We start from the raw sequence: 15,292 nt of genomic DNA on the forward strand, positions 1-15,292 counted from the left end.
CGTAGGAAAATTTTTGTTTTCTGCAACGTTCCCCAACATGTTCCTCCGCGCAGTTGCTGCGCATGTTCGCCCTGTATCGGCGTGACAACCGCGACGCCGAATTCAAGTACCTCCATGTTTACAAGCGCATTGACAAGTGCGAGAAGTGGGCGGAAGTCCGGCGCACCCTCGACAAAGGCCAAGGAGACATACAAGCCGGACGCGCCGACACCGGGCGCGTCAGAGGGGCGGCCGGACGGCAACAAAGGGGCCAAGAAGGGGAAACACGCCGACGCGGCTACCACGCGAGTGCAGGAGTCTATCGAGCATTGCCTCGCCGATGCACAGGCCCGGGCCGTCCTGCATGAAGAGAAAACCGCGGCGCGGTGGTCGTCCTTGCTGACGAACAACGCCATCAAGCTCGACCTGCTCCGGACCAACGTCGCCGCGAAGAAGAGGAACACCGACCTGGCTTTTCTGATGGGCGGGGCGGACATGCTCCAGAGCAACGATGAGAAGCTCAAGGCGTGGTACATGGTGGAGCGCGGCCTCATCCTGAACCAGCTGCCGACGACGTCGACGCCAACTCCCTCGCCCACGCCCACGCCGACGCCAAGCCCGAGTGATGACGCCTCCACGACGCCGCCCAGCAGCACCGAAGCCGCGCCGACACCGCCCAGCACCGAAGCAGTTCCGACACCGCCGAGCCCGCGCAGGCCGACTCGCCGACGCCTGAAGCCGACCCCGCCGAGTGATTCGTTGCGCACGCGAACTTGCGGCGCTCTGTTTTTTTTTTACGCCAGATTACATCCGATCACCGAACTGTGACTTGTGATCGCTGAATTTATGGCGTCTTTTGTAATGAGCGGGAACGACCAAGTTTGAATTTTCCGCATCCTGGGGCTGGCACCTGGGGGCGTGACTGGGAGCTAGGTCGCCCCCAGAGGCCGAGCTAGCGCCGGTTCGCCCCCAGGCCGCTCTTTTTAGACGCCTTGGGGGCCGAACGGCTGGAGATGCTCTTACCCCACTCCTTCTTTATAGTAAAGTACGCACACTTGTGCGTATTTGAGAAAAAAAATAACCTCTGAGAACCCCAGAGTCACATCATACCTGGTGGAATAAATCTGTGTAAGTCTAGAAATCACACTAGATTTATTCTTTATATATACAAAATGTTATAAATTGCAGCTACATAACAACTTTGTAGAAGAATCTAGTGGAACAGTGATCTTGGTTTCTTTCCTCAAACTATCCCCGGCCACAAGCAATGTGCCAGCATCACCAACCGCAGTATTTGTTGCATAACAAACATAAGACAACCAAGATACTATATTTTCATAATAGCGATAATATACACTGGTGTGCAGGCAATCACTTATTCCATGCAGTATCACAGCATAAATGCCTAAGTATTACTTTGACACAAATAACGCCAGACCTAAAAAGCATGCAGTTGTGAGCAAATTTGTGCACAGCAGTAATATGATAATTAGTGTTCATTATCATTTTAGGAGGAACTGTATACGGTTTTTAGAGGACTCAGTTTTAGCGGATCACCTAGAGATGCTCTTACGCCGTGAGCTTCAACTGGTCACTCAGTTTGTTGCGCGAACGAGTGACGTTTCTTTCTTCTTCTTTTTTTGCGGATGAACGAGTGAGGTTTCTAGGTGACTCCTGGCCCAAATGGAAGCCGAGTCGAGGTACTCAGCTTATACATATGCCGTGCTCATCTCACGGGCAGTCGGCTTACTGTGTTGAGCGGGGTGTTTCCTCGCAAAATATTGGTACCGTCCAATTTTTTTAAATGGATTTGAATTTAAACACCCAGAACTCTTGTCAAATAATCTGTGTATGCACGTAATGTTTCAAGGCATCCCAGCTTGGTGGCGAAGCTCGACTGGGGATCAATTCCATCGGTCTGCGCCATCACTTTTACTTTTTCAATGCTACCCCAGCTTGGTGGCGAATCTCGTCAGGGAATCGATTCCATCGGTTTGCTCCACAGGTGTAATTACCACCATGTTTCAAAGGGTACTTTCCTTTCCTTAGCATGTAAGAAAACATGTACTCCCTCCATTTCATAATATAGTGCTTTCTTTATCCACGTGCTTCAATTTTGACCGTAAATTTAACTATCAAGACCGATTGCGGCGGGAGCAAAATTATATCAGTGAATTCGTATTTGAAAGAAGTTTTCAATTATATAATTTGTTTCTCCCGCCGCAATTGGTCTCGTTAGTTAAATTTATGGTCAAAGTTGAATCTCGAGAAGCGCGGGCGCACTATATTTTGGAATGAAGGGAGTAGTAGTTTCCAGCCTACTGTCTAGTACTCCCTCTGTAAACAAATATAAAAACGTTTAGATCATTAAAATAGTGATCTAAACACTTTTATATTTCTTTACGGAGGGAGTAATAGCTAGCTGTGTAGAAGTACCAGTAGATATTTTCTGGGATGCTAGTCGGTTCAATCTCCTATATAAGGAGCTGTGCTACTCTCGTTGTAATCATCCCAGCACCAGGAATCAATCGAGCCTCAAGTGTGGTTGTGTGTGTGCTGCTCCACTGAGTGTGTGCTTCGCTAGTGCGCTTGTTACTTGGCTAGTGTAGTTCGATCGGTCCTGTGGATACTAGCTAGCCGAGAGTTTTTGGGCTAACACATGTTCTTCAAGTTAGTGCATGTTTATTATTCACTGCCATGCTTTGTAAAAACTATGGCACTGCGTTGTTGGCCTCAATTTTTTTTTTTGAAAAGGGGATTCTCCGGCCTCTGCATCAGAAAGATGCATACAGCTATCTTATTAACCAAATAAAGTAGTGCCAACATGGTTTTAAAGATCTCCAAAAGTAATAAAAAACACAGAAAGCTCACATAGAGCCAATAAAGGCTAGAAACACCAACTAGCCAAGAAAAGACGCCATAACCGACTGGCTAAAACTAGATAGGGAAACTAATTGCCTATCATATTACATGACCGACATCCAAACCGGTTGAAGATATCCCGAGCTACCATCTTCCAGTGAAAAGACCCAGTAACCAAATGCTCCCTGGCCTCCGTCTGGGTGAGTAGCGACCACGAACGGATCAGAGCCGTAGTTCGGAATATGACCTGCAAAAAATGTATACATGATATTCTGTTAAAAACCAAATCATTTCTGCAAGTCCAGATAGTCCACAGCAAAGCACAAACTCCAACCCGAATATGTCTCGCTAAGTCAGGCTCAATCCCATTAAGCCATGTCCCAAATAACGCATTAACAGAATTCGGTGGATTGATATTAAAAGCAATGTGGACCGTCTGCCAAAGTACCTTGGCCAACGGGCAATCAAAAAAGAGGTGTTTCATAGTCTCATCCCGATCGCAGAAACTACACCTAGCAGGTCCTGTCCAATTACGCTTTATCAAGTTGTCCTTAGTTAAAATAACTTGTTTATGGACAAACCACATAAACACTTTTATTTTCAAAGGAACTTTGACATCCCAAACATACTTGGACGTAGGAATGGAGTTCGAATTAATAACATCAATATACATTAATTTAACCGTGAATACTCCAGACTTAGTCAATTTCCAGCGTAATTCATCGGGTTGTTGTGAAAGCTGGACCTCCATCAGTCTCCTAACTAGACGGAGCCATTCTTCCCAACGATTGTCCGCTAGCGTTCGTCGGAACTGAATATTAAGGGGGGTAGATTGAAAGACCGATGCGACGAACACCTCACGTCGTTGAACAATGCGGTATAAAGACGGATATTGGATGGCCAAGGGTGTCTCGCCGAGCCAAGTATCCTCCCAGAAACGTGTACTCGTGCCGTTTCCAATAACAAACTTCGTCTTATTAAATAAGGACTGTTTGACTTTCATTAGGCCTTTCCAGAAAGGTGAATCGGTCGGCCTGACTGTAACCTGGGACAAAGTTTTTGTCTGGAGGTACTTGCTGCGAAGGATTTGAGCCCACATAGCATCATTCTCCGATGAGAGCTTCCACAACCACTTGCTAAGAAGGCATTTATTCTTAACTTCTAGATTCTCAATACCTAGACCCCCTTGGTCTTTCGGTCTACAGGTGATATCCCATTTGGCAAGCCGATATTTTCTTTTAAGCTCATCACCCTGCCAAAAAAAACGCGATTGATAGAAGTCCAGTCTCTTCCTAACACCAACTGGGACCTCAAAGAACGATAGGAGAAACATTGGCATACTCGTGAGCACCGAATTAATCAGGATTAATCGGCCTCCGTATGACATGAGCTTACCCTTCCAGCAACTCATTTTCTTCTCAAATCGGTCCTCGATGCACTTCCACTCTCTGTTTGTCAGCCTACGATGGTGGATTGGAATCCCCAGGTAAGAGAAGGGTAACTCTCCCAACTCACACCCAAACAATTGCCTATAAGCATCCTGTTCGTCTTTGGCCCTACCAAAACAGAACAGCTCGCTCTTATGAAAGTTAATCTTTAACCCGGTCAATTGTTCAAATAGGCATAACACAAGCTTCATATTTCTCACCTTGGCCAAATCATGCTCCATAAAGATGATTGTATCATCAGCGTACTGAAAGATGGATACACCTCCATCAATAAGATGAGGTACCAATCCACCTACTTGACCATTTTCCTTAGCCTTTCCTATCAAAATTGCTAACATATCCACCACAATGTTAAACAGTATAGGGGACATCAGATCTCCTTGTCTTAGGCCTTTATGTGTCTGGAAGCAATGACCTATGTCATCATTAACTTTAATTCCCACACTACCTTTTTGCGTAAATGATTCAACCTGTCGGCGCCAGGCTTCATCAAAACCTTTCATACGCAATGACTGTTGGAGGAATGGCCATTTGACCTTATCGTACGTTTTCTCAAAATCCACCTTAAAAATTACTCCATCTAATTTTTTGGAATGGATTTCATGGAGTGTTTCATGCAGGACGACCACCCCTTCAAGGATATTTCTGTCCGACATGAAAGCAGTTTGGGACTGTTGCACCACAGAATGCGGAATCTGTGTGAGCCTGTTAGTCCCGACCTTGGTGAAAATTTTGAAACTAACATTGAGGAGACAGATCGGCCTGAATTGCTCAATTCTCACAGCATCCGTTTTCTTGGGAAGCAGTGTGATAGTCCCAAAATTCAAGTGAAATAATTGAAGTTGTCCAGAGAACAGATCATGGAACATAGGTAGTAAATCCCCCTTAATAATGTGCCAGCACTTTTTATAGAACTCTGCCGGGAATCCATCCGGTCCGGGAGCCTTATTGTTTTTCATCTGTGCAATAGCATCAAACACCTCCTTCTCCGAGAATGGGGCAACCAGAATATCATTATCGTCAGCTGATAGCTGGGGCACATCCTCAGTCCTGGACTCATCGAGGGACACACAATTATCTTCCGGAGCCCAAATAACTGCTTATAATAGTCGGTAATATATGTTTTTAGGTTATCCTGACCTAAAATAGTGCCCTCGTCTTGCTCAAGCTAAAAGATACACTTCTTTCTGTGCTTGCCATTAGCTATCAAATGGAAGAATTGAGTATTCGCGTCCCCTTGAACCACTTTGCGGACTTTAGCACGCAAAGCCCACTTCAATTCTTCTTCGCGGAGCAGTTATTTCAACCTCTTCTCCGCCTCATTTTTAACCTGAAGCTCAGCTGGCGATAAAATAGTGGATTCGGCCTGTATGTCCAGGGCCTGTATAAGAGTAAGGAGTCTATCCTTTTCAATCTTATACACACAACTGAGGTGCTTAGCCCAACCCCGTAAAAAATTTCTCAAATGCCTAATCTTATTCTGCCAACGCTCTATCGCAGTCTTGCCTCCTACACCTCTATCCCATTCCCTGGCGATCAAGTCCACGAACCCCTCACGTTCAAACCATGACATCCCGAAAGAGAAGGTGTTCTTGTTACCCACGTGGTTCGGCTCCCCTGAGTCCACGAACAATGGGGTGTGATCAGATATTCCCCTCGAAAGAGCTTGCACCGTAACCAGAGGGAACTTTTGTTCCCACTCCACGCTCGCAAGAACTCGATCAAGTTTTTCATAGGTAGGGTTTGGCAGAGCATTAGCCCAGGTAAACTTTCTACCAGAAAGCTCTATCTCTCTCAGATCCAAGCTTTCAATAATGGTATTGAACATAAACGACCATCTGCCGTCAAAGTTATCATTGTTCTTCTCCTCTCTCCTCCTGATGATATTGAAATCACCTCCAACTAAAATTGAAGCTGTTCTGACCCACAGATTCGAACAAGGTCCGCCAGAAACTCCACTTTAAGCTCGGGCTGTGCGGCACCATAAACCGCCACCAAAGCCCAGTTAAAACTATCTATCCTAGACCTGACTCGAAACTTCACCGCGAAGTCGCCCATCACTACACTTCGGACTTCAAGCGAATCGCATCTCACACCTAGTAAGATACCACCCGATCTTCCTCGCGGAGGGAGGCAATGCCAATCGAAATCAATACCACCCACAAGAGAAGAAAGAAACTGGGGCGCAAAGTTATCTCTACCCGTCTCCGATAGAACAACAAAATCTAACCTCTGCTCTAAAGCTGCCTCAGCTAAGAATCTTCTTTTAGCCAAGTCCTTCAGACATGGTGAACATATACGCAACCTGTTGACCATGAAGGTTGCCTATATGCTCACCCGGAGGCCAGCCAGCGTCGTTCCATAGTTTTTATATAGCAGAAGGCATACAGTGGCAACCTTTGACATTTCATCTCAGAACATAGAAGCTACACTTGCCCTTTCATCTCTGAACATAGAAGCTTCACCTGGACTCCCATCCCACGGCACTACGCAGCTGTCTCCCCGAAGTTAGGGATGGAGGGGCATCACCTATTCCGCGAGACCGCGACCAGGCACCGGGGGAGGCCGCCCCTACTCGCCCCTCCGCCTCGCAGGCGATGGGGGAGGAGGCCGCTGCTAAAGTTGGTGAGCCGCCGCAGCCCTGTTTGTTTCTATATCTCTCTCGATCCAGGATTCCTGGTTGGTGAGCTGCACCCCTGTTCGTTTTTCTCTTTCTATTCCTGCTTACGAATTTGTGTTTCTCTGTTGCCACCCCCGACGTCTGCTTCTGAGTTTGAGGCCACTAATTACTCTGCAGTCCTGCAAAAACAAGTATGCATCTGTGTTTTCTTCTTTCAGAATTATCAAAAAAGAGTTGTCTCCCATGCAATTCAAAGGATTTACACAAGCCATGTCAGAAGATTCTGCTAAAATGTTGCTAGAACAGCATTTTTTCTTTTCTTATCATACTTTGCTATGTTGACCGACCTCCTTAAAAACAGGTGACTGGTTGGGAGGTGAAAAATGAGGGTGACATTCTGAAGTTGCACAGGGCATGGAAGGTGAGGAACTTTGCGAAAGGGCTTGAGTTATGTTCTTCATATTCACATTGTCTTGTTGATCAGTATTCAATTTTCTTTATAAAAAAATCTGACGGAAGTAATGACCAATTGACTTCCCGTACTACCAGTCCCCTGTTGGATTTCAAGTACATCACTGTTACATACGGACCACAGCAAGTCGATGTTGGCAAAAAGTATTTCTGAATCCAACAAATTTTTACATTTCTAGAGGACATTACTCCTTGAATTGGTCAAGAAATTTTGTATTTCACCCAGAATCCAACAAATTTCTTGGCATGTTTTTTTTTTGTTTCAGTAACAATCTTGGCAAAGTAGGTTTAAATGGGTATGCTTTTCCAGGTCACCACCCAGATCTTCACCTTGTTGGTTGGAATAATGTGAAAATTGATGCGTGGACTCACTGAGTCAGTAAGCTTAAGTGTTCCACTGTTCCATATGGTTATTTTGACTTAAGATTTCACTCTAGGATGATTTCAAGTGTTACCTCTGTTAATTTCCGAGAAAAATGGAGCAGCATTAATATAGTATATTATTAAATCCCTTGGGACCTGGAAAACGAAATTTTGTATTGTGTTCTATTCCGAACGGTAGTGGTTCACTAGTTATTCATTTGCTGTTTAGGAACCCTGACGGGCTGACAATGATATGATGTAGACTAATTAGAAGTCGTTCGATCGAGCAAAATTGGCAGGTACTTGGGTGCTTGATGCCTACTGGTAGTTGGCCATTGTCGTGATTGAAACTTATTTTTCGTATAGAGGAATCCAATCAACTTAAATGAAGAGGAAAACGAGCGGCCATACAAAACTGAGTGAAAATACCAATTATAACAGTTCATTCATCGTCAACTGGTGCTTCAAACATAGGTAAAATAGAGGACTGATCGGCACGTTTGTGGTAACAGGGGGTTTAACAGATAAAGACTTCATCCTTGCTGCAATGATCAAAGAACTAAAGCCAGGAGGCCTTCTGAGCAAGATAAAAGCTACTACTACCCAGGAGTAGCGCTCAGGAATCAAGCCACTTGCTTCCATGCTCTGTGTGAACTTCTGATGTGCTGCCCCAAAAGCAGATACTTCGCATGTGATCATGTCCATTTGTCCTGGGTGACGCATTTCTTTGATGATACGAATTTGGGTCACCAATACTAGTCCGTATCTTAATATATTCAGTAGTTTGAAGACGCCATGCCTACTGTGTAGGCAATGGCATATACATGATGTACCGTGTGGCCAAACCATTTGAGCCTTTTTAGGCTCTGTATTGCATTTGTGGTGGCTTTTCGGATTCTGGGCTGTGGCCAAAATATCTCTACAACTAGTAAAGATTATCCTGACGTACTAAATTTTGCAATCCAACGCAGTTTAGCATAACAACGACACGACCGAGTTTTGCTACCAGAGCATTTTGAATCAGATAGACCACAAAAAAAAATTGTCGCAGTAGTTGACTTGCCTGCTGGGCAAGAAAAGAAGTGGTGAGAAGGTGTCACGCCTTGGTCACGGCGCGGAGGCGACCTACTATCAGGATGCGACTTGGTCACGGCGTGAGTGTGTGTGTCTGGCCAATGGGCCCTAGCTAGCAAAGTTGTTAAGTAGGCGCGGTGAGCTGTTGTAAGCAGACTATGAAAAGAAATGCGAATTCGCTCTCATCTCTCTCTGCATCTCACCTTCTCCCTCTTGCTCCTACCTCACCTCCGATCCCCTTCTTCCTCTCCCCTACTCCAATCCCCTCTTGTAAGAACTATTTCTTAGGGTCGTTACGGATTTGGTACTCAGAGCCTTTCAGCCCGCCGCTGCACCTCACTCCCTTGATCCGGCCGTAACACGCACCGCGAAGGGTGTCTGATTGTTCCGACGACTGGACGCGAAATCCCAATCGAGGTAGGTCTGATTTTGGGCGGCTGCAATGGCGCCATCGGCAACTCGATGTACACAGATGAAATTCATCCTACAAGTCATGGAGATGGAGGGAGTGCAAAAAACCTTGGACGATTTGCTTCAAAAAGAAAAAAAATATTCCCTGACCATGGAAGTGCAAAAGCTAGGCACGTAGGTGGCTGATTTCGGCAAGGGCCTTAACGCCGTCAAGAGTAAGCAGGCCACGCAGGACGTAACCGCCTATGCTGCACCCTCCACCTCCGCCACCCCCGCGGTGGCCTTCCTCGTCAGCCAGGGACCACTGCTTCTTCACCTACTAGCCCATCCACCACCTGTCCAGAATTGCTCCGCCCAGGACCGCCACGCCGACCACCGAGAGCGTCGGACTTCTCCTCCACCTTCCCAGTGCAATAGCTACCACCACAAACAACCCAAGCATGATTTGCCACACTTCAGGGGCACAGTGTCGCGTCTCTGGTTCGATTTGTGCCACACCTACTTTGATCTACCATACATCACCTAACAGAGGAGAGACGAGGAAGGTACCAGAAGGGGAAGCAGTCACCGCCCTTGGTGCCGACTTATCAGAGACGCAATTAGTAATGTCTTGTCTTGTACTCCAAGTCTCTACCCCACCATGTACTCTATATAATCCCTCACGAGGATCAGATCAATATAACACAAATATTACCCATCCTACCATTTCTACATGATATCAGAGCGGTTTGTCCAACGACGCCGATCTGAGGACCTCCCATCACTTCCGTAGCTCGCCGCTCCCGAGGAGTTAATCTTCTCTCCCCGAGGGCGCGGCAACCAATCGATCAAAAGATCACATCGGTTCCATAGAATAGATCAGTTTCATAGATTAGGTCAATTCCAATTTTCGGTGTTCAGTTAGATTGATTTCTTTTTTAGTAGCCAAATAAATTTGTATTAGATTGATCCCATCCGATGAAGAAAATCCAGCAGATCCGTGCGGCGACGCCGTTCGGCAGCCAACACATCGCCGAGCCATACAAGTCTTCCCCGAGCCATCCGAACGAACTACATCGAGCGCCCTAGTCTTCCCCGGGCCAGCCCCGCAAGCTTCATCGAGCAGACCGTGCCCGCATACATGGCGTAGCCTCCCAGGATGTGGGACGTGAAGAAACCAATAGGCCAGGTACATGCATGCATCAATATGAGCTTACACGTACGCGTCTACACACGCACCAGCGGCTTCGATCGCGATCGATCAGATCTCCCGTCGTCAGCTGTGCCTCGAGTCGCTACATCGACTTCTTCAGTTTCGGGACTACGCCAACAAACGATCGGCACCACTCCGGCAGACTGCACCGAGCGATAGAACCATCTGCACCGAGCCCAAAAACTACAATGTACATCGACTACACTGCACGCGCACGGACGCAATCCCCACCAGGCCGACTCCATCGAGCTCGTACGGCATCGACACGACCAGGTGTGCCATATGCTACGAACCGACTACATCAAGCCTGCGACGACAAACTGCACCAGCCGATCTGCACCTACACCTACATCTCCCGAGCCACGCCATGCTACATCGTGCCAAAGAAAAAAAAATCTTCGCCGATAACATTTATGAGAAGGGACATCAACATGCATCATCCACACGCCAGGCCGGTATGAAAAGCGTGCAATTCTTCATAGACTTCTCCGGTGCGACATGGCATCGACACTTCGTCGCCGTGAGGGACGCCTCCAAGCGAGCATCATCGTCGACAAGCCTCTGCAATGCCATCGCCGACACTACATAGCCAGGTTCTTCATCAAAATGGTCTTCATCAACATCATCGTTGACAAACCGCCGCCGCCTCGTCCACAAGATGGACAACTAGCGTCCTTTGACAAATTTTTTTGCAAGATGCGACCATGACGACGGCATCGACAGCTGTCATCCACGACAACACGGCTGCATCGAGACGACGTCACTACAGTGATGACCCCTACACGGCTACATGGTTCTGGCAAAATCGATGTGTGCTCAATGGGCTTCCTCCGGTCTTGGCAAAACCAATGGACTCATCATCGACGGCATCGTCTGACATCCGCAAGGTGTATCGTCCATGTCTGCAGCTCCGTCATAGCACTTTTTTTTTGCGCCTTCGGCTTTGTGCGGCTTCATCATCCACAACGACTACACCTCAACCACGAATACCTCGACCACGGCTACATCACAATCATCGGCTACCTCGACATAGACATTAATGGCTTGGTCTACAACAACTCATCAGCAACAACTCTAGTCACAGCGTCCGCGTCGTCACTAGCGTCCACGCCACTCCCGCTGTGACTGCGGGAGGGAACAGAGGAGAGACGAGGAAGGCACCCGAAGGGGAAACGGTCACCGCCCTTGGTGCCGACCTATCAGAGACAGAGTTGATGATGGCGCAGCAGACAAGACGACAGAAGCACAAGACTTCAAATTCAGTCGTAATCGTCCGATCAACTCCCGCTACAACTGAGGGGGAATGTTAAAAGTATAATGCGTTTGAGTTAGAGATAGAATTAGTAATGTCTTGTCTTGTACTCCAAGTCTCTACCCCATCATGTACTGTACACATGGCAGTGCTCTACATGGAGGGGCACGCCGCGTTATGGTGCCAAGGTTACAAACGAGTCCATTGACGACTCAGATTAGCCTATACCTTTTCGTAAGAAAGGGCATGATGGGCATATATTAGATCATAGTACCTCTATATCCCTCAACTACAAGTACTTTTATAATAGAAACCGCCGTGTACGGTGTAGACCTGTACAGCAAGCTGGCCTGCCAATAATTTTTTCTGACTGTAAGTCGGAAAAAGTGAGCATGGTAGGACTCGAAACAGGGACTTCCAGGTTCATATGTAGACGCAATAACCAAGCAGCCAGCAGCAACTGTTGTCTTCACATTATCATTCTCGTTCTTTTCTTCTGTCCTCTTTCCTCTTTCTTTCTTTTTATCTTTTATCTTTTTCTTCTTTCCATTTTTCTCTTTTTTTTCAAATGCTTTTGTTTGGTTTTTATTTTCCTTTTTGTTCTTCCTTTTCTTTTGCAATGTGAAAACCTCTTTAGTTTTATTTTTAAAACAAATCAATAATTTTTTTCAAAGTCATTGAACTTTATTCAAAAGCGACGAGCCTTTTCTCCCTAAATTGATGAACCTTTTTCAAAATGATTGACTTTTTCAAAGTTGATGATTTTTTTTATTTTTGAAAAATCATGGACTTCTTAAAAAGTTGATAAACTTTTTGCAAAATCGTTGAACTTTTTTAAAATTTGTGAAGCTTTTTAAATTTTGTGAACATTTTTCAAATCTATCATTTTTTTTCAAAATCCGTCATTTTTTTCAATTCATGGTATTTTCAAATACCCAATTAAAATTATGGACCTCTTGGATTACTTCACCAAATTTAACCAATTAGGACAACTAACTTGTTGTGTCTAATTACTTTTTTCATTCTTTTTTGTTGTGCATCTTCTCAGTCAGTTTTTTTTTCTTTTGGTTGGCCTTTTTTCTTTCTATTTTTATTTGTTTCTTCTTATTTTTCATTTTCTTAAATTCATGAACTTTTTTCAAATCTATGAACTTATTTTAAGGATGTCGAGAAAAAAGGCTCTTAGACGGAGCCTTCTGGCCTACCGGACATCCTTTCTCGAACATGATTGTCGGATTCGGGGCTCCGCAGACCCAAGATAGATTCGAACTCTGGGGTGCGTTCGAAGAACTCAACCTCCCCAGCCTGCCAACTCGTCGATCTCGCGGCCTAGCTCGATGAGCTGAAAAAGAACGAGACAAGGCAGTTTACCCAGGTTCGGGCCACCTTGCGGTGTAATTAATACCCTACTCCTGCTTTGTGCTAGACTAGCCTCGAGGTGGGTTGAGGATGAACTGGTACAAAGGAAGAACAACCTCAAGACTCCGTGCCTGCGCTTGTCTCTTTAGCACCAAAGAGGAAACATGTTGTACTGCGCTCGTTGGCGCGCTCCTGTCCTTGGTCGTCATGGCTTGCGTCATTCGAGCTCTCACGAGGTGAGGACTCGCATGGAAATCTCCGCTCCTGATCAGGAGCCAGCCTAAGGTGGCCACTCCTCTTGGAGGTCTTGGCATCGTCCGCCTCGTGAGGCTTGGCCCCTCGTGAGGGTCTTGTGTTGTTGCTGCTGGAGATGGGCCGTACCAGGCCATCGACGGGGCCACGCCGTGGCCCGCAGGCAAACAAGTCTGGATACCCCGGTTCCCAGAATGCTGACAATGGTCTAATTATGAACATCCTTCAAATGACACCAACTTTTGCAGGAATGTAGGCATTGCCCATGGTAGGCATTAGTGCCAGGTCTGAACGATTTTTAACACGGTATGCAAGTTGGGACACATCTGGTCATTTATCACTCTTTTTCAATGAAAAAATCTAGCAAATGCAAAACTTGTCGAAAATCCAAACAACTTGGCATGGTGCCTTGAATTGGTCATACGAGACCATGAAAAAAAATTGGGGTCATTTCAAGGATGTCAAGAGCAACGTGCTCAGAGGGAGCCTTCTGGACAACAGAACACCCTTGTTTAAATATGGTCTAGTTTTGGACATTCTTGAAATGACCCCAACTTTTGAACAAAGTGGACATGCCCATAGTAGGCACACATGTCAGATTTGAATGATATCTGACACCGTATGCAAGTTGCGACATGTTCGGCCATTTATCGACCTTTTTTGGCTGATGAAACTCCAAAAAATGCAAAATTCATCAAAAAATCAAAAACAACTTGGCATTATTCCTTTAGTTAGTCATACAAGGTCATGCAAAAAAATTAGAGCCATTTCATGGATGTCGAAAGACCACGTGCTCTCAGGCGGAGCTTTCTGGCCTACCCGAACAATCTCCGTTGAACATGGTCTATTTTCAGAAAAACTTCAAATGACCCCAACGTTTGCAAGCAGAGGGGCATGCACATGGTAGGCATCTATGTTAGGTTTGAACGATTTTCTGACATTGTAAGCAAGTTGGTACATCTTCGGGCATTTATTGGCTTTTTTCTACTGAGAAAACTCTAGAAAATGCAAAATTTATTAAAAATCAAAACAACTTGGCATGGTGCCTTCAATTGGTCATACAAGGCCATGGAAAAAATTAGGGCCATTTCAAGGATGAAAAACAATCTGCTCTCGGACAAAGCCGGACACCCTACGTTGAACATGGTCTATTTTTGTAGACGATTAAACTAACCCAACTTTTGCAAGCAGGTGGGCACACCCATGGTAGGAATCCCTGCTATGTTTGAACGATTTTCGACACCTGATGGAAGTTGCGACACGTCCGACAATTTATCGCCCTTTTTTGACCGAGAAAACTTCAGAAAATATAAAATTTATAGAAAACCAAAAAACCTTGGTATGGTGCCTTGAATGGTTCATACAGCTAATAAAAAAATTAAGGTCATCTGACGGATGTCGTCGAACAACATACTCTCAAACGGAGCCTTCTACTTACCCGGACACCCTACGTTGAACATGGTGATTTTCTCGAACGAAGCCTTTAGAAAATGTTTGTAGTTACAAGAAATGTTCTTGCTTTCAATTTTGCTCCTATTTTTTGAAATAAATTTTGAGATTCTGAAGATTGTTCACAAAAGGTTTGGATTTTTAAAAGTATGTTCACAAATTTTGAAAATGTCCAGGTTTCAAAAATATTTACTTTTTCAAAAAGAAATTCACATACGAAATAGGAAATAATCTTTTGGGGCTAGTGATGTTGAGCTTGTGTGTGAGATCCGCTCACGCATTTTAGTATTTGTTGATCGGTGTTTAAGTGCTGCCCCTTTCGTTGGTTGCTTTTAAGTGTGCCACAGCAAATTTAACACGCGAGGCACCTAGTTGAGTTGGCTAGCAACGAGAGCCATTCCTATCCGTGGTCGTGAGTTCGATTCCCGTGTATGGGGCTGTGCTATTTTTGTTGATTTTCCGGCGCAAATTGGCCGGCCCATGTTAGTTGTCTGCCTATGTCGTTACACGGACAATACATCATACATACAAAAAATGTATACGATATGTCAAATGTCCAT

General features: G+C 45.5%; 1 long non-coding RNA gene across 1 annotated transcript; it reads left to right on the top strand.

Moving 5' to 3' along the window:
* The first annotated feature begins 6,500 nt into the window (after positions 1 to 6,500).
* LOC125515250 (uncharacterized) lies at positions 6,501 to 8,641 on the top strand. The gene is made up of 3 exons (XR_007286906.2): positions 6,501 to 7,100; positions 7,271 to 7,330; positions 8,256 to 8,641. It is a non-coding gene; the product is annotated as an uncharacterized LOC125515250 (long non-coding RNA).
* The last annotated feature ends 6,651 nt before the right edge of the window (positions 8,642 to 15,292 follow it).

This window comes from Triticum urartu, chromosome 6A (genome assembly GCF_056163025.1).
Source record: "Triticum urartu cultivar PI428250 chromosome 6A, HENAU_Tu73, whole genome shotgun sequence".
Lineage (NCBI taxonomy): Eukaryota > Viridiplantae > Streptophyta > Magnoliopsida > Poales > Poaceae > Triticum > Triticum urartu.